Source organism: Stenella coeruleoalba (assembly GCF_951394435.1).
Source record: "Stenella coeruleoalba genome assembly, chromosome: 6".
Taxonomy (NCBI): domain Eukaryota; kingdom Metazoa; phylum Chordata; class Mammalia; order Artiodactyla; family Delphinidae; genus Stenella; species Stenella coeruleoalba.
In genome coordinates, this window is record NC_137151.1 from 117,985,623 (window position 1) to 118,012,399 (window position 26,777).

At 40.9% G+C, this 26,777-nt stretch overlaps 1 protein-coding gene and 1 long non-coding RNA gene across 5 annotated transcripts in view; one reads left to right on the forward strand and one right to left on the reverse strand.

Annotated features, from left to right (window-relative positions):
* Positions 1-26,777, reverse strand: part of PID1 (phosphotyrosine interaction domain containing 1) — a 271,889-nt gene that overhangs the window by 65,363 nt on the left and 179,749 nt on the right. The window lies entirely within an intron of this gene.
* Positions 1,710-9,946, forward strand: LOC307187608. Its single transcript, XR_013828663.1, has 2 exons — positions 1,710-4,184; positions 4,515-9,946. It is a non-coding gene; the product is annotated as an uncharacterized lncRNA (long non-coding RNA).

Below are 26,777 nucleotides of genomic sequence, written 5' to 3' on the forward strand. Positions count from 1 at the left end.
CCCCACTGCACGTGCAGCTAAATCATATCTAGCCTTGGAAGCTCCACGCACATCCAACCTGCTTGAAGCTAATGCCAACTACCCCGGCATATACTGATCTCTTGTCGTTACGAGTGTCTGCTGCTTCACAGAGAGATCGATCTGACAAGGTTACCAGTAAGTTGTTTCCTACTTGTTTCAAGGATGGGTTTACAATTCTCAAGCTCATGTCTTAATATTTATGCATTTATTTAGTGCCTAGTCATCAAAGGGTCTCCACTGCAAGCTGATAGTACAAGATGGAAAAACATAGAACCATGGCTTAAGAGATGTACAGTCTAGTAAGGAAGCCAGACAGCACAGCACAGAGAGTATCTGGTCTGAAATAAGGGAAAAGTGTGAGAGAGGCTTAGACAATTCAACTAACTAACCAGCTGAAAAAGAGAAAACAAAGGGAACAGTGATGAGGTGAAACTAGTTAAAAAGAAAGACAGCCACCGTGGGTTCAGGTGAAGAGTTGCCTTGAAGAGTCCCACATGCCTTCTCTCTGGTTCCAGAGGGAGGGTGGCACCTTGACCATGGTCCGAGCTGAGCGGCACTGTATCCAATCTCTCCTTCAACTAAATGACTAGGGGCTGAGATGGGCAAGACCCAAGGGCGCTGTCAATCAAGTAAGCGTTCGGCATCTTCTTTCTTTTCCCAGTGCTGCCTGGGGGCTCCTGAGGTCACACTTGCCTTCTGCTTATGTACCTAGAGCTCACATGGGTCCCAACAGGGCTCCTGGAGATGCCCAGAAAACCAAATCACTCAGACTCATACCTGAAAATATCCTTGCATAAAATAAAAGTACAGTACACTGCTCATGACACCGTTTCTTAGGAATAGCTCTTTGTGTATCTTTCTGAACCATTTTTTTTTTTCCTTGCCAAGCTCTGGGAGAGAACAGTCTCCAAATCCTGTTTAAAGTTCTTCACCATGTGTTCACTCTCTTATGACCTGACTTTTGCTCCAGTCCCAGCGCTTGGTCCCACTACAACTGTTCTCCATCAAAGTTAAGAATGATGCCCAAGTAACAGGTCTGCTTCTCATTATCAGCCCCCTTCTCACAGTTTGTGATACTCTCTCTCCTCTGGTTCTTTCTAAATCCTGTTACTCCCTCTGCTTTTCTAGTCTTTCTTTTCCCTCCTTCTACATCACTTCATTTTTGCTGTGTAACAAAAATGTAAGAAGCACCAGTGGACTGTAAAAAGCACTATTTACTTCGCATGCGTCTGCTGATTGGGGTTTAGCTAGGGGTCTGTGGGTCTGTGAAACTTGTGCATGTGCCTGTGCTCTGGCTGGGGCCTCTGCTCCAGGCTGGCTTGACTAGCGGACCTTGACTGTTTTTTGTCTTGTTTCTCCTCCTCCTCATGGGACCACTGGGCTAGTCTGGTCATGGCCTTCTCATTTTTCCTTTTTATTCTTTTTCAAATTCTTCTCCCATTTAGGTTGTTACATAATATTGAACAGAGTTCCCTGTGTTACACAGTAGGTCCTTGATGGTTATCCATTTTTAATATAGCAGAGTGTGTACATGTCAATCTCACACTCCCTAACTCTCCCTCCCCGCCCACCCTTTCCCCCTGGTAACCGTAAGTTTGTTCTTTAAGTCTGTGAGTCTATTCTTGTTTTGTAAATAAGTTCATTTGTATCATTTCTTTCTAGATTCTGCTTATAAGCGATATCATATGATATTTCTCTTGCTCTGCCTTGACTTACTTCACTCAGTATGACAATCTCTAGGTCCATGGTCATGGCCTTCTCATGATGCTGGCAACAGTGTAGGAGAGCAAAGGGAGAGGTATGGCCTCTCGAGGCTGAGGGGCTGAACTTACAATCGTCAATTCCATGTCACAGTGTTGACCTAAGCAAGTCACACAGAGGAGCCAGACTAAAAGGATCATATACTCTGTCTCTTTAGTGAGAGAAACTGTATAAAATTACATGGCAGAGGGCATGGACATAAGATGGTATGAAGAACTGGAGATCAAGGCTATTAACACAATCTATCCACCCCTCTCCCCAATAATTCATACATGTGTGCACGCATTTATGTAAATGTATGTGTATATCCCCTCAACATCTACAAATATTCATTCATACACACACACACACACACACACACACACACACACACACACATTGCAGTGAATCTCAACCCAGAGCAATTCTGCCCCCTCCATCAGGGGACAGTTGGCAATGTCTGGAGACATTTTTGGTTGTCATGACATTGGGTGGTGGTGGTCTAGTATGATACTGGTATCTAACGTGTAGAGGCCAGGGATGCTGTTAAACATCCTATAGTGCACAGGCCCTCCCAGCAACGAATGATCCAGGCCAAAATGTCTCCTGTGCCAAAGTTGAGAAACCCTAAAATATGCGCTCACGCACACACACACACACACACACACACACACACACACATGCAGAAAGAAATGGAGAGTGAGAGAGATTTTCCTCTAAGTCTTGCAGTGATTGTTGGCTACGCCTCCAGCCATTTGGATCACTGATCTGGAAATGGTCCCTAAATCCACATCTCTCAGAGCTGATCCAACTGCCATCTTGCCAATCCCACTATAATGGTTCCTCAAATCTATGACAGAAACAGACTCTAACTGGATTTATCTCCAAACCGAAGTCTGTGATCCTGGTTTGTTTGTTTCTGTGAGTGGTACCTCAGCACGGCCTAAGAAAAGCACATGGGTCCAGGTCAGTGGGTCCTAGATGCAGGTCACTGTCTATCAGTTACTAGCTGTGTGTCTATCAGCCAAGCATTCAGCCTCTCTCAGCCTTAGCTACTGCATCTATAACATTACGTTTTCCAAGGCTGGCATAAGCATTTCAAATTAATTGAAATGTATGAAATTCAGTAAATATTAGTTCCTTCTCAAATAGTAAACCTTGGGCTTATCTTTGGTCCAATTAGTTACCAAGCTTGAAAAAATTCAAGAGCTATCACTCTTGAAGTTTTCTCATCTTCCAGGCACTCATTACCTGCTCACAGGAAGCACGTGTTCTGCTTATCATTTGAGATTGTTTAATTGTACCTGTTTCATAAGATTGTTGTAAGTATGAAATAAAATGGTGTACGTACATCCTTAGCAAAGAGCCCGGTATGGCTAATAAGTGTAAGTTGCTATTATTTTCTTTACTCACATTATTATTATTTATTGGTATTATGGGAAAAAAAGGCACCTTTTTGCTTCAAATTTTTTAAAGTACTGTTTTTTTTAAAAAAAAATGTCAGGTCACCATTTATTACGGACCAGGTGCTATGCTGTCCATGTTATGTTACATGTATTATTTGATAAAATCCCCACCACACCCTAATGATAGTAGCATCCTACAGATGAAGGCAATAATGACTGAGGAATTAAGTCACATGCCAAAGCCACACAGCCAGTGAGTCTCAGAGCTGTGATTACCTCTCATTTCCCACTTCAAAGGACAGGAAAGCTACTCTTCTGTGTCCTTCCCTAATCCCTAAATCATACAAATCCAGAAAGACTCTGGTTTCCCCTATTAGAGACAGAAAAATGGAAAATACTTGGAAAGATACAGATATTCATGATTTGGTATATTACCTCTATCTTAGATTTCTGCATCTCAAGGCCAAGGTGAGAGAAAAATGCTTAACACAAAGAGATGAAACCTTCAATTCTCTAATGGCAAAATTCAAAGCATCACTGAGGTATCTATGTTGTGGTAGGTAATCCTCCCTCAAATTAGAGCATTTAGGGAAAATTTCCCATTTTGCATTTTTGGACAAAGGTTATATGTCTTCATTTTTCATTGCACAAATTTGGAGTAATTTCTGATTAACGAATTCCTTTTAAATTGCTTGCTATGCATGTTCCTTCAGAAATCCAATTATAATTCCATTATCGGGAGGCATGAATTAGAAAGTAAAGACATGCTTGCATAAAATTAACATACCAATGGTTTTCCTTGCATTGATAAGCAAATTTCTTTTCATATCAGAAACGATTCATACGAAGATGCTCATTATAGACATTAGAATCTGTCAGTACATCACACGCTGTACACCCCAATCATGCTGCACCCAACATTTGCCCAATTCAAATAGACTCGTAAGTCCTTTACTGAAAAGTGTTTCTTCTGGATATGGGCATAGTCATAAAATATCTTTCAGTTGTAGCCATAAAGTTACCGCTCACCCTTAAATGTGTAATAATTATAGGATTTTTCTGATCTATTTGGTTCTACCCAATTTGATTTCCAAGTTTTGAGGTGAAGAAGAAGACATCTTTGCATAAGTCCAATGTAAGAGAAAGTAAATTATATGAGCTTTATCTTATATATGACTTTTACAGGGGTAATCTGTAAGCACATCAAACGATGTTAGAGAAGAGTCATATAAGTAATAGAGCAATGCCTATAAGCAAAGTCTATAATTTTGTCTATAAGCAAAATGGTTTAATTGTCTATAAGCAAAGTAGCCATATTTGTATTAGAATTACTCTTACAAGTTTAAGCAGATACTCATTTAGAAGCTGAATCTAAGGAAATATCATGCTTTTCCTTCTTTTGCTTTGGGGAAAAAAGAAAAAACGGTGATTGATTTGAATTAGGAAAGGAGATCACAATGTTAGCATTTGCTGATATATTCCCTTATATGCTCATTTTATCAAGTAAAAGAGAATGGCACTCTCTGGACAGTGTCAGCATTAGTCTAAATAATTGGTTTTGGAGGCAATATCCCTGCTAAATGGAGTGAAGACAGTTTGGAACCTTCACTCAAAAGAAAGACTCTTCACTCAGCCATTTTCCCTTAACATATCAATAAAGACATCTCAGTTTCACCCACTTAAGGTCCACGTCATGGGGTAATTTCACTAGAAGTTGACCACATGACATAAAGAAGAGAGCTTGACAATTACACATCTGACTCAGGACTGCATTATAGTTCTTGACTTAAGCTTTAGAATTATCTTTTCCACCCCGTGGTTCAACTGGAAGATAATGATGTGAGGCTCTCTGAAGAGGATCAGACGGGTACTATCAAAAGCCCTGGAGTCCTAAGTACATGAATCTTTCAGAAATTCAAGTCTGGGTTATAGCTCCATGGGAGGAAAAACATCATGCATATGTTTGGTCAGAAAAGAAAATAATTTCTGAACTGTGTCTCTTAACCCCTCACTAAGGATCCCTGTAATGTGCCTTTGTACTAATAACCCCACAGTTGGATCTCAAGAAGAGGGTCCTGCTTACAAGAAGGCATTCAGATGTGTCATGAAAAATAAACAAGTCAAAAATGGAAAGCAAAGTAAGAACATATGAAACACACCATAAACCTCCAGCACTGGGAACTCAGCTGTGAAAATAGCTTGTTAAAATCACTTCGTGTTTGATTAAAAAAAAAAAAAAAAAAAACAACCTTTCTACAAAAACAGCCACGTTTGAAGTCTACCACTGCTACAAGATAAAATGTAGCCTTTAAGGAACTTCCAATATAGAAATACATGAAGTGTTTAGGAAAACAAAGTTCTGTTGACCTTATGTGTGAAACTGCACTTTTGCTGGTATACAAGTGCCTTACTGAAAACTTCAAGTTGAGGAAGTTTGACTTGGTGGGAAATCATCACAGAAGCAACAAATGTCCTCTGTCCAATGTTCTCCATCACAAATGGCAATACTGAGTTCTGAATACATTGAAGAAAGTAAGAGGAGACATAAAACAGGGTCTAGAACATTTTGACTAAAATTCCAAGCATATTAACTTGGGAAATCATTGCTAACATAACTGTCTCAGGTCGTCTTGGCAGTTATAAGGGAAATATACGTCTTTAATTAGAAGTCACTAACTTTCTTTCTTTGCCAATTATCTCCAACTGAAGCATGAGAATCACATAGTATATGAACCCTAGCTTTTCTTCCTAAAAGGATTCATTTACTTGGCACCATCAAATACAGTTCTCCTGAAAAAAGAAAATGGCATCTTCAAGAGGGAAGCATAATTAGGAATAGATTCCAACTAATTGTTATGGCCACTTAGGCTCTTTCAAGCCATTCTGTAGAAGCACGTTCTAAACACATTTTCTCCTATAAATAACATTTATAAATTCCTCTTTCTTTTCTTAATCTAACAAGCCTAAAGCTCTCCTTTCTATTCTTACTGAAGAAAATGTGCCTTGCGTTGAAACCGCGATGGTCTGAATCTACAGAAAAGGGAAGCAATGGGAATTCCTCAGAAGATTCGCTTTCAGTAAGCAAAACCTTTGCTGTAAGGTAGATGGAACCTGCGATCTATCTGGATCATTCTGAAATGCAAACTTTCTCTCCTTCTGCCAGAGCAAACAGCAAGAGGACTGGTTCCTGCCCAGGGCACCGTGGCCGCACTGGGGAAGTTGGCGGATGCTGGGGGATGCTCAGGACTCAACGCTTTTCCGCATCACCTTTTAACCATGGGCACAGTTTAAAAGATCAGCCTTCTTCTCTCCAGCCCCCAGCCACCCACTCCCCAAATCTTGCCCTATAAAACCAGTAAGTTAGAAGCCAGGTGAGGAATTCTTAAAATATGTGCCTATAAGAGAAGAAAATTTTAATTCAGAGGAGTAAGGGAGCAGATGAGGTTGGGGAGAGGGCGGGTAGAAACACAGAACGGGCTCCTACTTTATTCCCTACCTTCTCACACATTAGGCCGCAGATGTGGTTTATATTAACCACATTACGCGAGCAGATTTGCACCCGCCGGCTTTGGCACGACCATTTCGAGGCAGGAAATTCAGTACCCGAAGGCAGGGCACTAATAGCATAACTTACTGTGGGATTCCATGAATGTTAAACTAAATACGTGAAAAGAAATATATATATAAAAAATTCAGAGAAGTGAGAGAGTTCGTTTGGTTAGAAACCTGTCGTAAGCACATTCATGTAAAATTTAAATCCCATTTTAGAATGGCACTCTGAACGTGACTGTCCAACTGCGAGTGAAAAGTCAGTCAGAGCGGAAGTGACACGAAAAGGCACAACATTTGATCAAAGCTTAAAATTTGGGGCTCCTTTCTAGAAGCCCTGCTTCTTGGTCAAGATATCCTCTCATTGCCCAAAAGGATCAAGCTGAAAGAGTATAAAATGACAGGGGGAAAAGACTTCATTGATCTCTTCTGCATTTGAAGGTGTATAATCCCCTCCTTTCTTCTACAGAAGTTTTTCTTCTTATATTGTAAAACTAGAACATCATACTATTATAATTATTTTATGCTCCAAACTCAGTTTCAATAGGATTGTAATAGTTTATAGTAAGATCGTATATGTTAACAGCTTAATAAAATATTTATATGTGCTAGTTTACGAGTTAAAATAGGTTATTTTTTATCACATCAGACAACATTTTGTGTAAAAGGAATTAGAAAACTACAAAGGAAATGAAGCCTCCCTAATGATCCAGTGCATTTTTTCCCAAAGAATAAAAACAAGCCTTCTCACATATAACAACAATGCAACTCAGGTAAAAAAAAAAAAAAAATCACTGCCTCCTTCTGTGTGCTTCTGACACAGGCAACAATAATATTTAAAGACACACATTCACACACACACACACACATGCACACACACATGCGCGCACACACACACAGCCAGACTCCTCCTCTTCCATCAGCTACTTCTATAGAATTTAGAGAAATCTCTCTCTGTGCCCACTCATAAAGAGGTGGGTGCAAGATCCTTTAACTCCCCAGGATGAGTTAGTCCACTAAAAGCCCTGGTGCTCAGATCAAATCCACCCCAGGCCTGCTTTGGCGATGGACAACTATTAAAATCAGAGGCAGAGCTGGGTCCTCTCTGCCAGGGATGATCAGCAACAAAAGGTTCCACGGTGGAAACCCTTCCCTGCACTTACCTGCTCCTTGGCAAGCCAGATGCTCAGGGAAGCCTGACATCACAGAATAAGGTCTAGCAGCTAGACAGCCCTCTGATCCGTCAAATAGACCCACTGCACTATCCACACGTCTCAAAATACAGCTAATCTGTTCCTACTGAACAAACCCTCACGTGGTCTGTTACCTAAGAGATAGTCTGTGTTTTACACAACCAAGCAGTTGGTGAAGTTGATTGACAAGGGTTTCCCCCCCATGCAGAAACCTGGGGAGGATGGAAAAGGGATCTCGGCCCTGGTGGGAACACAGGATACTGGACATGGGGTGAAAAAGCATCAATACCTAGTGTCAGATCGGGGTGACAAATATAAACAGAGTTTCTACTTCTAAAAGGGTTCTCATGCTCCCCTGTAAGAAACTTGAGAAACAACTTTGTCGTCACCCAGGGAATGCAAAAGCCAACGCAGGTGTATGCAGAAGCTAGCTGCACAGGACACAGCCCTGCCCTGGGCGATCAACAATCATGATTCAGTAATTACTAACAGCTCGTCTATCAGCTCTAACGATGGCCTAAATGCAATGCAAAATTTTTAAATTTTAAAAATTTAAAACCACAATGCTTCTATGGGGGCAGTCCTATTATCATGTCCAACTGATAATTCAAGGAAGAGAGGCATAGGGAAGATAGAGTTTGCCCAAGGTCACAAAGATGGTGATATGAAGCGAGAAATCCCAGACTTTCTGCTATTAGACACTGGACTCTCTATCAGCAGCTTCAGATGCCTCCTCTTAGCTCAAACTGCTGGTCTAAGACCACAAGCAAAGGGGTTTGCAGAGCCAGTGGCAGGCAGGATAAAGGCCTCCCAAAGACGTCCACATCTTATTCTCGGGAACCTTTAATTCCATATGTTAACTCTCCTCTACCATGTAGTGTAACATATTCACAGGTCCTGGATTCACAGGTTGCTAATCATCTGACTTTAAAAGAGGAAGATTATCCTGGATTATCCAGGTGAGCCCAATGTCATCATAAGGGTCCTTTTACATGGAACAGGAAGACAGAAGCACATCAGAGTGAAGCACCATGGGAAAGACTTGATCAGCCATTGCTGGCCTGAAAGATGGAGGAAGGGACACACACAAAGGCATGCAGGCAGCCTCTAGAAACTGGAGAAGACAAGGAAATGGGTTCTCTCCTGGATCCTCCAGAAAGGGATGTAGCCATGCTGACACCTTGATTTTAGCTGAGTACCATTCCAGCCCTACAGAACTGTACTAGAATAAATGTGTTATTTTAATTGGTTAAGGTTGTGGCAGCAATAGGAAACGAATATAGAGCCCAAGACTCAGTCATCAGGGTTTTAAAACAAGAAGCTGATTAAGAGAAAGAACCACGTGGGCCTCCAAGTAAGGAGGAAGGTGAGACCTAAACAGAGATGGTTCCTCCCAGAACTAGTTCAGAGCTCTCACCTTATCCTCAGGGCAGAGAAACGAAGGTGAGATGAGAAGCTGCTCTGCATCGTCTCTCGTGCTTGACTATAAGCAGGCAGGGAGATGTGTGTCGTTCTCTTCACAGACTGAGGGCTCAGTCATTTTCATCAGATCCCTGTTATCTTAATAGACTCCACAGGAAAAGAACGCTCTCGGTACTGTTATACATCTGTCCAGGGAGCCCTCTACCTGACAATGAGAGTCAAGACTGATGCTCAGAGTGGGCAAAACCAGGTACAGAGCACTCTGGGAGGATTCAGGCCAGCAAAACTGATTTCCACTTGCCATGCAGTCTGGAACACAGGACAGCTTCCGGGCAACCTTCAATAAGGGACTGGCGGAAACGCCATCTCTCGGGGACTGGATGCTTTAGTTCCTTGCAGTTGTAGCAGAGATGTTATCCAGTCTCTTGGCACCAAGGAAACCAATGAAGAGGGAGGTTACCTCCGTGGTCAAACTGCAGGTCTGACAGGCAGGGAGGATAAACCTTATTCATCAGATACATTAACGGAGTTGAACCTCTTTAGGGCTAAGAGTTTTTCCTGTCATCATGAAAGGATGCAGGGGTACATGCTGCAGAGATGGTAGATTTCTATCCCCCCCAAAAAAAAAAATCTAGGTGTGGGAGAGACTCTGGTGCCTAGCAACATACGGGTCCCCTCTTGGACCTGAGTACTCTGCTAGAGGGCTGCCACCAGCCCCCTGCAGCAAGGTGTGGTCATGGTGCTGATGCAGGTCACCTTTAGGAGGATGCACAGGGTCTCTCTTCCTCTGTCTGTCAACCAGATACAAAGGATCCAGGGAAGGAAGCCAAGGCCTCTGGGTGTGGTGGGCACAGTGACCAGATGGCAAGAGCTGAGATCCTAGACCCTGGAGAAGAGCCCCTCGTGGACCATCCATATTGGACTTTTTGCCGACACAAGAAACAAAGGCTCATTGTGTTAAACTACCTGGGTTTCAAGGCCACTGGTTACGAAAGTTGTCCGGACTAATATGCTGGATTTTACAAACCAAGGAACTCTTCCCAGACCGATGACTCAGCAATTGCTAAAAACATTGCCCACCCTTGCATCACAACAGCGAGATGCTCTCCTGTATCAGACTGATATTTCTTATTAGGCTTGTTACCTCCCTGTTCAAGAAATTCTACCTTAACTGGCTTATTTCTCTTTTCTACAAGACTCTGAATTCCCTGAGTAGCTGTCTAATTTATACTTCCACTTCCTCTGCTGAAGCAATGTTACCAAATGAGTGGGACTCAATCTGTATGAATGAATGAATGAATTCGCATCTTCTGCCGCTGTCACTCACTTATTTGGTTCAGCTTATGTTACAGAAACCTTTCAACTAAATTTCCTCTGAATGGCCTCTGCATATACTGCTGTGGGACAGCTTTAATTAACCTGACAAAACAGCACTGCAAATGTAAATGTTTCCAAGAAATGTTTAACGTGAGCAGCATATGCTCATGATACAACTAAGAATAGACTAAGCATTGACTTCACGGTAGGAAACATAGAGTGTTATGAAGCTGTGAGTCGCCAACTATATGTTTTATGTGATTTTTAAAAATACATTAGACTCAAATTAGTCTGAACTCATAGAGCAATTATTGACTGTATCACTCATTAGGAGTTAATCATGAACTGTCTTATGAAATCTCCCCTGTTGCTTTGAACTCAGTAAATTGTTAATTATCACAGTGAACTTCCAACTTACATAAACCCAATATAGGCAGTGCTCACTCAGAAATGCCCTGCTGAAATTCTTAGGTTTTTATCTTGTCTCTGTTGCTTCCTAGATATGGAACCTGGGAGAAGTGACCCATAAAATCGGAATAATATTAGTGCTTAACTCATGGGGGTGGGATGAAATGAGATAACCCACAAGAAGCATTGCACATCCCACCTGGCTAAGGAGGCCATCCACCCATGCCAGCTGCAAATATCATGGGTGCAAGGTTTGAGGTGGGTCCCCAACTCTCTATAAACCTGAATTTCTTCAGGAAAATAAAAAGAGGCACAGACACAAATGTCTCCGGCACCACAGAACCACGTGCACTGCTCTGACAGAGTTCCCAAACAGTAAACACAACTTGTGGTAAACCAGTCATGGAGTCACCAGGACCCACAGGATGGTTATGTCCTGGGTGAATTTTTTTTTTTAATGGTCAACAAGCTTTGAAATAAATTTGTGCAAGAAAGCCCACAATGTTGTAACATGCGATTGTTTCATTTATCTCAGTTTTAGAATAACAGGAAGCAATTTCCATAAGCCACGGAGATGGGGACACTTCCTTTAGCCTGGACTCCAATCTGATCTGGGCACACTTCACTCAAACAGCTTCCCGCACTCCCAAGGGGAGATTCAATCAGCAACGAAGGGCTTCCTTCCGGCTGTTAAAAGCTGAATAACCAATTCAGCCATGCTAAACCCAATCTCTCCCCTCAGGACAGAAGGAAACAGTCCATTTGCTAGATTAGAACAAATCTCTTGAGATATCATCTATGGAAAGGGAAAAAAGGGTTCCTATGTCAATGTGTGAGAGAGGAGGGCCCAGGAGTGTGGGCTCTGGGACGTGTGCGCTCGCCAGCTATTATAATTGTTCAAATGCCGCTAGTGACTTAAACTGCTACAAGGATTGCTGGTTCCCTGAGTCACCCAGAACCACACGCATGTCCAGGGCCCAGCAGAGTGCCTGGGAGGGAGGCCAGAGCCTGAGCTACATACTTTATGTCCATCATTTATATCAGTCCTTACAAAAGCCCAGCTGCGTGCATTCTAAGAAAAAAAAAGCCCAGCCTTGTATGTCTCAATCATCCCATTTACAGATAAGGAAACCAAGACCCAGACTAAGAAACAGATGGAGCTGACACTTGCCTCTAGTGAACACTACTTCTAAAAACATGCTTTTCCCATTATCCCTACAGCCTGCCACCAAGATAGTGCTTAGTAAACGTCATCTTCAGAAAAAAAAAAGAAAAATGCAAGAAAAGGCAGGAGTCAGTGGAATCAAAGGAAAGACTGCCTAGGTTCTTAGTATATCTTCAGAAGGTGATTCCATTGAGGACTGCCTTCCCTCCCTAGTTTGACATAATTATTAATAACGAAAAGCTCTTCCCTCCTTGTGGCATTTTATATTTTACAACACATTTCATCAGCAGCACCATATTCAATTATTATCAATAACATTGTTAAGTTGTTACAGCCAATAGCATCATCTATTTTGTGGGTATGGGAAAGTGATTTTCTTCAGACACTAGTCTGATTCTTGGTATGCACATTAGAATCAGCTGGGAGCGCTGCACACACACCCAGACCAGGGCTGTACCTCAGACCAAGTGAATCAGAATCATTAGTGTTGGTGGCCAGAGATAGGTAAAGTAATATATGACGTTAATAATTTTGATCACATGTTGAAATAAAAAATATTTTGAATATACTGGGTTAAATAAAATATATTATTAAAATTATTTTCACCTGTCTATTTTCACTTTTTAATGAGTCGATCAGAATTTAAAATTACCAATGTGGTTCATATTACATTCCTATTGGACAGAGCTGCTTTAGGGCACGTCTGTGCTTACCATCTCACATGTATTTTCTTATTTCACCATCCCATCCACTCTACAACCTGGAGACTCCAAATAACCCCATTTGAAGGATAAAATAACTGAGGCACAGAGGGTGGAAGTACTTTGCCCCAAACCACAGAGTTGGCGAGAGGTGGAGCCCAGATGTGCTCCAGGCAGATAGAGCCCAGTTTACTCTAAAGCAGGACACTATACAATGCATGCTCTCTTTTTCAGGCGATGGAATCTGTGTAGATTGGATAAGTAAGGAAGAACCTAAAGAAATAAGCTATTGTCCATTATTTTGCTAAAGGATCTACTACCTACACATAAATTCAAGTTCACGTGTTAGGACCAAAATAATTCGAAAATCCGACATAGAATTTTTTTTTTTGGCGATGGAATATTCCAATAGCAGTAATACGGCACAAGATACATATTCTCATCTTTAAAAGCAGACGTTTCGAATCATTTGATTCTGGTTTAGCTCTCATTGTCCAACAGTAAAGAGACTGCATATTCCTTTCCGTGCTCACAATTAGAATCTTGGAATCCTATCTACGCAATGATATTGATTTCTAGGAAAATCTGATTTTAACTGATTCTAGATCCTGAAATGAAGCCTAAAAGAAAACAGCTAAATCCTGAGGGATGGCTCAGGGCCAACTGAGGTTCAGTATATTAAGGCACGGTGAAGCATCCTAGAAGGCACTAAACACCTTGCCCTCCATGTATTTTCTGCTTGTTAACTCATTTATTAACTAGCCATTGTTTTGAAAGATGAGGACAAATTCCCTCCTCTCTAGTGGCAAACAGGTGAACAATATATTTACATCTTCAGGAGACTTTAGAGGAATGGTACAATTAAGAGTCTTTTACTTCCATCATCTTGTTCCCTGTACCTAATTGGCCAGGGAGGCAGGTGGTGAAATATGAAACTTACTTTATGCAAGGAGAATAATACATCATGCTTTGTGCGATCAGACAGCAACTGAAAAGCTGTGTAGACAGTGAATTTTCAATCAATTGAATGATCTTTTCCAACTGCCTTAGAAATACTTTACCTTCACATCAATCAGCATTGGCTTCTAAATCTTATTATTATCTAAGTAATTAGTGAATGACAAATCAAGACTTACAGGCACTAATAACCCATATTCTTGAAAAATGCCTTCATGCTTTCTGGAATGAGATGGCGTAAAAATAACTGAGCAGATCAGTAGACTGCTGTCTGGACAGCTAGGTAGCTCGATCAGTGGGTAGGAAAAAGAGGAAGAAATAAATAAATAGAGGCCATTATCTGAAAGAAAGCTTACAAATGAAGGAATCCATCTGTAATAGCATTAAATGACAGGTATCTCATAGTTGCAAAGATTAAATGAAAACTTTAAAAAAGTTCTTTGCACAGGCTCTGCCACATATAAAAAGCTAATACCTGTTCATTACTGTTTCTTTAATTATCATTACAGTTACTTGGAGGGATGGAACAATGGCGTTGGCATCTTCCCACCCCCCTCCTCCAATACACGGAGGCGGGCGTTGGGAGGATGCACCTCCCACTCTGCTCTGCACAGAATAGGGTGTTTGTATGTATTATTCTCTTGCGCCAACCTTCACATCCTGATTCCACAATGGATTCAGGGTACAGTGGATCAAACAGTATCTCCCCAAAAGATATGTCCAAATCCCAACCCCCAACATCTGTGAATGTGATCTTATTTGGAAATGTATTTCCAAATAAGATATATGAATGTAGTAATGATCTAAGGACATCCTGGATTCAGGGTGTATCCTAAATCCGATGACTGGTGTCCTCATAAGAGACACACAGGGAGTAAGGCCACGTGAAGATGGAAGCAGAGACTGCAGTGATGCGGCCAGAAGCCAAGGAATTCCAAGAGTCACCAGAAGTTCGAAGAGGCAAAGAAGTATCGTCCCCTGAAGGCTTCCCAGGGAGCATGGCGTCATGGCTCTACCAACACCTTGACTTCGACTTCTGGCTTCCAGAACCGTGAGAGAATAAACTTCTGTTGTGTGGAGCCACCAAGTGTATGGTACTTTGTTACGGTGGCCCTAGGAAACTAATACACAGGGGTTTTCCGGAACAAATGGGAAAGGTTTCCTAACATCTGGATACAAGGATATTCTCCTACAAGAATATTCTAATCCTCACCCCATGGAAATGGGAGCCAATAAATTGGTTTCGGGAATGCCACAAAATGAACAGCTACGTCTTAGTAAAATTTTACTAGAGAGAATGGTGAGATGTGCCTCCTTTCACTCTAAACCCGAGCACCAGGAGAAAGGGCTGAAGGTCATCAGGATGCTGGATGACTTGTTTCTGCGCCGGGAGCTTGCTTGCCTAGACTCCAAAATGTCCTGCGCAAGCCCAGAAAGACAACAATGTGAGGTCTGTTCAGGTTGCTTATGATCAGATCATCTGTGTCGCTTTTTTACTGGAGCATTTTGAAACAGAAGGAAACGATTTTGCTTTAAAAGTCTCACCAGATGAAAATGCTGAGACACCATCTGAATGCTACTGCCTCGTGCTCTAAATGTGGTCCATGGACTGGTAGCACGGACGTCCCTTAAGAGCTTGTCACAAATGCACAACAGCAGGACCCTTGCCAGATCTACTGAGTCAGAATCTGCATTCTTAATTAAGAGCCCCAGGTGTTCGGTTGGCACGTGAAAATTTGAGATACCCTACAGCGGAGTATTTAGTTGACAGCTTTTTCAACAACCATGAAATTATGCCATCTTAAAACAAAAATGGCCAGAAACTCATGGGACATGCACACCCACTCACACATGCTTTACCCTTCTCAGCTCTTTTGACTTTGGCAAGAGAACAGTACACAGCCTTGAAATTTAAAAAAAAAAAAGGAAAAGAAAGAAAAAAATGAAAAAGAATATTTTATGTGTTTCACTGTATTTACTGAATATAACATTTTCTAGCTGGGTTAGACTCCTAAGAAAGACTTAGACCCAGAAATGCAAGGGATCAGAAGCAGCACGTTTTTTAATTATCTTTTCATTGTGCGGCTTTGATCTATTATTAACTCAGTTTATTAGAAGAAGTCAATGCTCCCATGCCAGCTCAGCTGGTGACCACCCTCTGAAGCCACCACTTACGAGCGCGCTGCACTGGGTGACAGATGACTCTAAGTCATTGGCAACAAGTGACGACCTCACCCTGCGCAAAGCAGAGGAGACAGAGACATGGTCAATTTCAGCATGGAGAGGCAAGTGCTAACATAGATGGGGTGGGTGCCCCCAGGTACAAAAGGGCCCACCTGGGGCGACCAGGGAACAGTTGCTGGAGGAAGTAGTGTCTACACAGAGTCACAAAGAATGAGTCGGAGGAGTCTTGGCAAAGAAGGTAGGGAACGGCAGTCTGGGGAAGGGAACAGCATAAACAAAGGCACAGAGGCATGAAGGAATCTGGGTCTGGTAACCAGGGAGCACAAAGTAGGAGTCAGAGGGTGATGGAAGGGGCATGATGAAGCTGGAGGGGGCATTTAGGGGCCAGGCCATGGAGAGAGCTGTGTGGTCCATGCTTAAGAGCAAGGGCATTGCTGTATGAGTGATGGTCAGTCCATCTTCCTGCTACTGGTGGTAGGAAATCAAAAGCCTGAACTCTTCCTTTCTGGAGAATCCGCAAATCAGACTTAATAATGGAGTAATGAAACTGTATCCTTACTACAAAACAGAATTAGAAAAAAATGGGACACTTCTAAAAGGAACACTTTTATCAATTAAATTTTATGTTGACAAAGTATATAGGAAATGCTTAGGTCATATCCCATGGTTAATTCAGTGTACTTAATAATAATGATAATAATAATTCAGTGTAATAAAATGTTATGAGAAGCGGCTAATACCAAGACTTGTAGGTCTTGCTGATTCAACAGGGATAAATGCAGACAATAGAGTTCAGTCCTTAAAATCATTTTCTGGGGCTTCCCTGGTGGCGCAGTGGTTGGAGTCCACCTGCCGATGCAGGGGACGCGGGTTCGTGCCCTGGTCTGGGAGGATCCCACGTGCCGCAGAGCGGCTGGGCCCGTGAGCCATGGCCGCTGAGCCTGTGCGTCCGGAGCCTGTGCTCCGCAACGGGAGAGGCCACAACGGTGAGAGGCCCACATACCGCAAAAAAAAAAAAAATCATTTTCTGCTAAAAAATCATCATGAAAGTCATTGTGGTGATTTGGCAGTCAGATCACCTATTTGAGGAGATCCTTTGAGCCTTCTTTAACAGAAGGCACTGGACGCCTTTGGGGGCACATACAAGCTTCTCCAGGCTGCAGAAACCTCTGAGTTCTAATACCGTCTGTACTTGTGTCTTCATGGCAAGGAGTCAGAAAAATAACATGGAAGCTTCCAGGTAATTAGGGAGGTAGAAAAGCCGGTGTGTCAGCCACACACTCGTTGACATATTAATGTACTGGAGGCCGTGGTGCTGAATCCCGCGTGGCCCCGTCCGTAGACACAAACTGCATCATTACCTCCCCACCAGTGATCCTACAAATGCATATTTCCCATCCCAGGAGGCATCAGGCAAGAGACGATGGGTGATGTAGGACCTTCATCAGTATCACCCCCAAAATCACCACTGCAGGTGAGTTACTGAGGGTGGGTGAGTGGCATAATCTTCATGAAAAGTAAAGTGAAGTGTGATCTATTTTTATGATTATTTGACGTAATCCTATTTTATATGTTTAATTAGAGCACACGCATCCAAAGAACACAGATGCAGTACCTGGAATCTACTACACCATGGCAAGGCTTGGTGTCCTGGGGGTTTGGAGGAAAAGCAGTCCAACCGATCTGTATCTGGTGAGTAAACAGCAGCTGCATAGATGGTCTGGCCAGGACTGCAGTGCATCGGGGAAAGCAGATTCAGTCATTGCAGCTGCCCTATGTTATAAACCCACTTTTTTTTCTTTAAAAACCCAAGCTGTTTAAAGTACTCTACCTCATCATACGAAACATATTAACAAGGACTCCAGTTAGTTGCTCTATACCTGGAGGAGATGCTCCACCTGTTCACGTTCCTTGGAAGGATCTGGGGGAATGTCTGCCTCCTCTGCTGGGCAGGTGCCTGGATTTCACCCTGCAAGACATGCTCAGACCCCAGTGCCTTTGGAACACAGCAACACTCTTAGGTCGATTTTAAAGGCTCTATGATAGAAGCAGCAAGATCCTTTGGTTTTATGTGCTCTGTATCCTTGTTCCTTGTCTTCTGGCACATGCCAGGGATGCCCTGGCACCTTCCTGGACATAGGGGTGGATCGGGACTCAGCTGGGCTGGAGATCCAGGAGGCAGAGCTGGGTGTGGGAGTGACAATGACCCACCCACGGCTGGGAAAGACGAGCCGCCAGCAACCAAACTTGGGAGAGGTTAGGACAAACATACGAGTCCCACCTGACCGGAAGAGTCTGTGCTGGGGAAAGGCAAGGTTAAGTGAGGGAGGAGTAGGGAGGAGGGGTTCCCTGAGAAAACGGAAGGCAGAGCCAAGGAGCAATTCCTCGGCTACAACAGTGGGGAGGGCATTCTCATGGGGCAGAGACAGGTAGGGACAGTTTTGCCATTAGAGCAGAAAAAGCTATAAGAACTGAAATTAAAACGTTGCAAAACTTGGGACTTCCCTGGTGGCGCAGTGGTTGAGAGTCCGCCCGCCGATGCAGGGGACATGGGTTCGTGCCCCGGTCCGGGAAGATCCCACATGCCGCGGAGCGGCTGGGCCCGTGAGCCATGGCCGCCGAGCCTGCGCGTCCGGAGCCTGTGCTCCGCAACAGGAGAGGCCACAACAGTGAGAAGCCAGCGTACCGCAAAAAAAAAAAAAAAAAAAAAAAAAGTTGCAAAACTTTTTTTAAAAATCAGAGATGACAGCTGAAAGAAAACCATTAACTGTATGGGATAAATAAGGAAACTTACATCTCAATGAATATGACTATATTATTTATAAGTATTACAAACAATTAAACATAAGGTAGACAAAAAAGGCAACTGATCATTTCTGTATGGATTGAACTTTCAACTCAAAAAATGTCATAACTATTGTATCTTATTTACATTCCCATGGAATCTAAAAAACAAACAAACAAAACCCTTAAATACTCCCTAGCCTATCACATTTTGGGAATGGTCTAGTCCTTGCTGGGGTGTGAGGAGTAATACCAGCGGGGAAGTGAGGATGGGTGGTCAGTGCGATGGGCCTGCTCTTACTCTCTGCATCCCCTCCATCATCCTCCCTGCCCAGACTCACCTGGACAGTCAAGAAGGAGCCTGAGGTGGCAAGGAAAGATGGCAGAATGGCAGATGCTAGCAGCAGGGGAGGAGTCACCCCTCCAGATATTGGCACAGAAGGGCTTCAAGTGGAGAAAAAATTTCAAATAAAAGTACTGAGGCATCTCCCATGGATCTCCATTACAGAACTGGCATCCGCTTAAACTGGAATTTTTATTGTCTCAGAAGTTAAATCATAATAAGATACAGTGATAGAGCGATATTTTCTGACCCAGAAAGTCTTCAGTTAAAGTGTTGTATATTTATTTGAAATCCGCCTTTTAAAAAGCATAAAAAGGATGGAGGAAAGATATGGGATAAGGGCAGAGAAATTCAAACAGGGCCACTTTTCACTCCCTGTATCCCAGCTTAAGTGAAAGAAAATGAATTCCTTTTCTGATCCTTTTTTCTGCACAGATTGAATACTCCATGTCGGGGAAACAACAGAAACACTATTCCAAAATGAGACAGAGGATTAAAAATTTTAATGGACTTATTTTAAATCCTTTAAGCCTTTTAATATGGAATCTACTGATTGAGAAGTAAAAGAGATTTAAAACAGCCTGTCCAAGGACAGCAGTGGGCCTGAAGTCCCGATTATGTGATAAATTAAATGACATCAAAATAAGAATGAAAGTAATTTGAAATAACTTGGAAATGATCTTTCTAAAAATTGTCTCAAAATGTCAGAGACAAAATTCTAGTGACCTTAACAAGAAAAGAGAAAAGCTGGCCCAAAGCTTCAAAGATGAATATCATGCTCGAATTGCTGTGATTGAGGGAGAAGATGATAGTCTGAAGGTCCTGAAATCTTTAGAGCCGTATGACAGTGAATTACACAACGCTCCAACCACTGTATGGCATGTGATAACTGATTCACAAATGTCCACTAGCCCTGCTAATAGCTTCTCATCTATCATTTCAATGCTAGAACTATTTCATCCATACTGAGCTCTCAGCTCACACTAGCCCACATATACTGTCGGCAAAACCAAGTTAAACAAAATCTCACCCTCGAAAGGTAGAGAATAACGAAAAAGCTTTGAGTCTATCAGGTATTTTCCTAGGCTCTCTGACAACAAGAAAATGCTTCTGATGATTAACTTTTCCATTAGCGTTAGGGTTCACAACTTAAACTTCCCTAGCAATATACTCAGCAGTACCAATGCACTTCACGTCTAGAAACACTTGTCTTAAATAGAAGGGGTGAAGTGTTTCTAACATGTTTTTAGAAAAATGAGCCATTCTGTCTATATCTGAAAGCCTCACACCTGCAGGGGAGCAAGTCAACTAAAAAAAATCAGCTCACAGATGCCACCGCTGCACATGAAACCCCCCTTCCTAGAATGGGTTGATTCAGCCTCATAACATGAACAATGTTTCACTTTATCTGTGGTCTTGGAAGATTCTCTCTCCATACCAAGGATCTCTGCCACACGAAAATCCCATATTGTATGCTAATATCATGCCGGCCCACCCTGCATATTTTAGACTTGCCAGCCTCTACAATTATGTCAGCCAATTCCTTTAAGTAAATTTCTCTCTCTTCTCCGGAGAACTGTACACGTTACAAACTTGAATTTATAATCCAGATCTTTGTTTCTCGCTCCTTAAGGATGCTTTTGAGAGGTGCAGCCATCTTTTCACTGCTCATTTTCTCTTGCTCTGCCTCCCTCCGTAGTGTATCTGGACCACTGCAATAGCACCTTTTTCAGTCCCCCTGCCTCCAGACCTGCTCTCCACTCTAACCCCTGCCACAGATGACCTCCCATGATACATAAATTACCTACTAAGCAACTGCTTGAAATTCTTCAATAGCTCCTTAACTTGGCCTGCAGGTCCTTCATAATCTGTCCTCTCTACGTTGACATTCTCCTCCATTCCACTAAACGCAACTTCGTGTTAAACGTGCCAAACGACCCCTTCCTCTGAGTCTTTACTCTTCACGTTGACTACTCAAGGTGACTCAGCTCACGTTATTATATCCTCTGTGAATCCTTCCCTATACCATTCCACGTTCCTCCTCTGAGTTCCTAAAATCCATCTTTGTAATAGAAATTATTTCCTTGTTTTGTAATTATTTGTATCGACTTATTGAAATGTGACGTACCTGAAATCAGAACGTGTGTCTTAAGAATCTCTAAGAATTTGCACAATGTATTTTCCATTAATTTTTGTTGCAGCTATAAATACCAAGTCTCCTGACTCTCAGTCAATAATAGACCTAATTTAACTGGAAAGGTAAAATTTAGTTATTTCCTTCCTTTATTTACTTTTCACATGTTATTACTGAGAGATTAAAAAAATCAGAGTTTAGATTTGCACTCATATTAATTTTCTGAAAGAACGATAGATATCTGGAATTTACATCCAACTGAGAATCCAGTTTCTTGTTTTACGCTGCTCTTTTATGCAAAGAACTCAAACAACCAACCATAACAAGCAGCTACACTGTTCATTCAGCTGTTCATTCACACTGCTCATTCAGTTCATGCGGTTCTTAAGAATGACGTTCTATAAAATCAACCCCAAATTAGAGCATTTTCAAAAATTTACTGTAAGCTATACTTTTCAAAGTAGAATTTAAGGAGAGGAAATACATAGTATGAATTCTTCAAAGTAGTACTGTTTCCTAATCTGTATTTAAAAAATATTTCACCGAAATCTTTTTTTGAATTTTATTTAAATGTTTTTATATAGCACGTTCTTATTAGTTATCGATTTTATACATATTAGTGTATATATGTCAATCCCAACCTCCCAATTCATCCCACCACCACCCCGCTTAGCCCCCTTGGTGTCCATATGTTTGTTCTCTACATCTGTGTCTCTATTTCTGCCCTGCAAACCGGTTCATCTATACCATTTTTCTAGATTCCACATATATGAGTTAATATACGATATTTGTTTTCTCTTTCTAACTTACTTCACTCTGTATTACAGTCCCTAGGTCCATCCACGTCTCTACAAATAACTCAGTTTTGTTCCTTTCTATGGCTGAGTAATATTCCATTGTACATATGTACCATGTAAATTTTCTTTATCCATTTGTCTGTTGATGGACATTTAGGTTGCTTCCATGACCTGGTTATTGTAAATAGTGCTGCAATGAACATTGGGGTGCATGTGTGTTTTTCAATTATGGTTTTCCCTGGGTATATGCCCAGTAGTGGGATTGATGGGTTATATGGTAATTCTATTTTTAGTTTTTTAAGGAAACTCCATACTGTTCTCCATAGTGGCTGTATCAATTTACATTCCCACAAATAGTGAAAGAGGGATCCCTTTTCTCCACACCCTCTCCAGCATTTGTTGTTTGTAGATTTTCTGATGATTCCCATTCTAACTGGTGTCAGGTGACACCTCATTGCAGTTTTGATTTGCATTTCTCTAATAATTAGTGATGCTGAGCAGATTTTCATGTGCTTCTTGGCCATCTGTATGTCTTCTTTGGAGAAATGTCTATTTAGATCTTCTGCCCATTTTTGGATTGGGTTGTTTTAATATTGAGCTGCATGAGCTGTTTATATATTTTGGAGATTAATCCTTTCCCTGTTGATAAGTTTGCAAATATTTTCTCCCATTCTGAGGGTTGTCTTTTCATCTGTTTATAGTTTCCTATGCTGTACAAAAGCTTTTAAATTTCATTAGGTCCCATTTGTTTATTTTTGTTTTTCTTTCCTTTACTCTAGGAAGTGGGTCAAAAAAGATCTTGCTGTGATTTATGTCAAAGAACATTCTTCCTATTTTTCCTCTAAGTGTTTTATAGTATCCAGTCTTACATTTAGGTCTTTAATCTATTCTTAGTTTATTTTTGTGTATGGTGTTAGGGAGTGCTCTAATTTCACTCTTTTACATATGGCTGTCCAGTTTTCCCAGCACCACTTATTGAAGAGACTGTCTGTTCTTCATTGTATATCCTTGCCTCCTTTGTCATAGATTAGTTGACCATAGGTGCATGGGTTTATCTCTGGGCTTTCTATCCTGTTCCATTGATCTATATTTCTGTTTTTGTGCCAGTACCATATTATCTTGATTACTGTAGCTTTGTAGTATAGTCTGAAGTCAGGAAGTCTGATTCCTCCAGCTCTATTTTTTTTCCCTCAAGATTGCTACGGCTATTCGGGGTCTTTTGTGTCTCCATACAAATTTTAAGATTTAATGTTCTAGTTCTGTAAAAAATGTCATTGGTAATTTGATAGGGGTTGCACTGAATCTGTAGAATGCTTTGAGTAGTATAGTCATTTTCACAATATTGATTCTTCCAATCCAAGAACATGGTATATCTCTCTATCTGTTTGTGTCATCTTTGATTTCTTTCATCAGTGTCTTATAGTTTTCTGAGTACATGTCTTTTACCTCCTTAGGTAGGTGTATTCCTAGGTATTTTATTCTTTTTGTTGCAATGGTGAATGCGATTTCCTTAATTTCTCTTTCTGATCTTTCATTGTTAATGTATAGGAATGCAAGAGATTTCTGTGCATTAATTTTGTATCCTGCAAATTTACCCAATTCACTGATTAGCTCTAGTAGTTTTCTGATGGAATCGTTAGGATTATCTGTGTATAGCATCATGTCATCTACAAACAGTGACAGTTTTGCTTCTTCTTTTCCAATTTGTATTCCTTTCATTTCTTTGTCTTCTCTGATTGCCGTGGCTAGGACTTCCAAAACTATGTTGAATAATAGTGGTGAGAGTGGACATCCTTGTCTTTTTCCTGATCTTAGAGGAAATGCTTTCAGTTTTTCACCATTGAGAATGATGTTTGCTGTGGGTTTGACGTATATGGCCTTTATTATGTTGAGATAGGTTCCCTCTATGCCCATTTTTTGGAGCGTTTTTATCATAAATGGGTGTTGAATTTTGTCAAAAGCTTTTTCTGCATCTATTGAGATGACCCTATGGTTTTTATTTCTCCATTTGTTAATATGGTGTATCACATTGATTGATTTGCATATATTGAAGAATCCTTGTGTCCCTGGGATAAATCCCACTTGATCATGGTGTATGATCCTTTTAATGTGTTGTTGGATTCTGTTTGCTAGTATTTTATTGAGGATTTTTGCATCTGTATTCATGAGTGATATTGGTCTGTAATTTTCTTTTTTTGTAGTATCTTTGTCTAGTTTAGGTATCAGGGTGATGGTGGCCTCGTAGAATGAGTTTGGTAGTGTTCCTTCCTCTGCAATTTTTGGAAGAGTTTGAGAAGGATGGGTGTTAGCTCCTCTCTACATGTTTGATAGAATTCACCTGTAAAGCCATCTGGTCCTGGACTTTTGTTTGTTGGAAGATTTTTAGTCGCAGTTTCAATTTCATTACTTGTGATTGGTCTGTTCATATTTTCTATTTCTTCCTGGTTCAGTCTTGGAAGGTTATACCTTTCTAAGAATTTGTCCATTTCTTCCAGGTTGTCCATTTTATTGGCATAGAGTTGCTTATAGTAGTCTATTAGGATGCTTTGTATTTCTGCAGTGCCTGTTGTAACTTCTCATTTTTCATTTCTAATTTTATTGATTTGAGTCCTCTCCCTCTTTTTCTTGATGAGTCTTGCTAATGGTTTGTCAATTTCGTGTATTTTCTCAAAGAACCAGCTTTTAGTTTTATTGATCTTTGCTATTGTTTTGTTTCTATTTATTTCTGCTCTGATCTTTATGATTTCTTTCCTTCCACTAACTTTGGGTTTTGTTTGTTCTTTTTTCTCTAGTTTCTTTAGCTGTAAGTCCAGATTGTTTATTTGAGATTTTTCTTGTTTCTTGAGGTAGGCTTGTATTGCTATAAACTTCCCTCTTAGAACTGCTTTTGCTGCATCCCATAGGTTTTGGATCATCGTGTTTTCCTTGTCATTTGTCTCTAGGTATTTTTTGATTTCCTCTTTGATTTCTTCAGTGATCTCTTGGTTATTTAGTAATGTATTGTTTAGCATCCATGTGTTTGCGTTTTTTACGTTTTTTTCCCTGTAATTGATTTCTAATCTCATAATGTTGTGGTCAGAAAAGATGCTTGATATGATTTCAATTTTCTTAAATTTACTGAGGCTTGATTTGTGACCCAAGATGTGATCTATCCTGGAGAATCTTCTGTGTGCACTGGAGAAGAAAGTGTAATCTGCTCTTTTTGGATGGAGTGTCCTGTAAATATCAATTAAATCTGTCTGATCTATTGTGTCATTTAAAGCTTGTGTTTCCTTATTAATTTTCTGTCTGGATGATCTGTCCATTGTTGTAACTGAGGTGTTAAAGTCCCCCACTATTACTGTGTTACTGTTGATTTCCTATTTTATAGCTTTTAGAGTTTGCCTTATGTATTGAGGTGCTCCTATGTTGGGTGCATAAATATTTATAATTGTTATATCTTCTTCTTGGATTGATCCCTTGATCATTATGTAGTGTCCTTCCTTGTCTCTTGTAACATTCTTTATTTGAAACTCAATTTTATCTGATATGAGTATTGCTACTCCAGCTTTCTTTTGATTTCCATTTGCATGGAATATCTTTTTCCATCCCCTCACTTTCAGTCTGTATGTGTCCCTAGGTCTGAAGTGGGTCTCTTGTAGACAGCATATATATGGGTCTTGTTTTTGTATCCATTCAGTGAGCCTGTGTCTTTTGGTTGGAGCATAATCCATTCACATTTAAGGTAATTATCGATATGGATGTTGCTGTTACCATTTTCTTAATTGTTATGGGTTTGTTTTTGTAAGTCCTTTTCTTCTCGTGTGTTTTCTACTTAGAGAAGTTCCTTTAGCATTTGTGTAGAGCTGGTTTGGTGGTGCTGAATTCTCTTAGCCTTTGCTTGTCTGTAAAGCTTTTGACTTCTCCATTAAATCTGAATAAGATCCTTGCCAGGCAGAGTAATCTTGGTTGTAAGTTCTTCCCTTTCATCACTTTAAATTTATCATGCCACTCACCTCTGGCTTGTAGAGATTCTGCTGAGAAATCAGCTGTTAACCGTATGAGTTCCTTTGTATGTTTCTTGTCATTTTCCCCTTGTTGCTTTTAATAATTTTTCTTTGTCTTTAATTTTTGTCAGTTTGATTACTATGTATCTTGGCATGCTTCTCCTTGGGTTTAGCCTTGACTCTCTGCGCTTCCTGGACTTGGGTGGCTATTTCCTTTCCTATGTTAGGGAAGTTTTCGACTACGATCTCTTCAAATATTTTCTCAGGTCCTTTCTGCCTCTCTTCTTCTTCTGGGACCCCTATAATGTGAATGTTGGTGCGTTTAATGTTGCCCCATAGGCTGTCTTCATTTCTTTTCATTCTTTTTTCTCTATTCTGTTCTGCAGCAGTGCATTCCACCATTCTGTCTTCCAGATCACTTATGTGTTCTTCTGCCTCAATTATTCTGCTATTCATTCCTTCTAGTGTATTTTTCATTTCAGTTATTGTATTGTTCATCTCTGTTTGTTTGCTCTTTAATTCTTCTAGGTGTTTGTTCTTTAATTCTTCTAGGTCTTTGTTAAACATTTCTTGCATCTTCTTGATCTTTGCCTCCATTCTGTTTCCGAGGTCCTGGATCATCTTCAGTAACATTATTCTGAATTCTTTTTCTGGAAGGTTGCCTATCTCC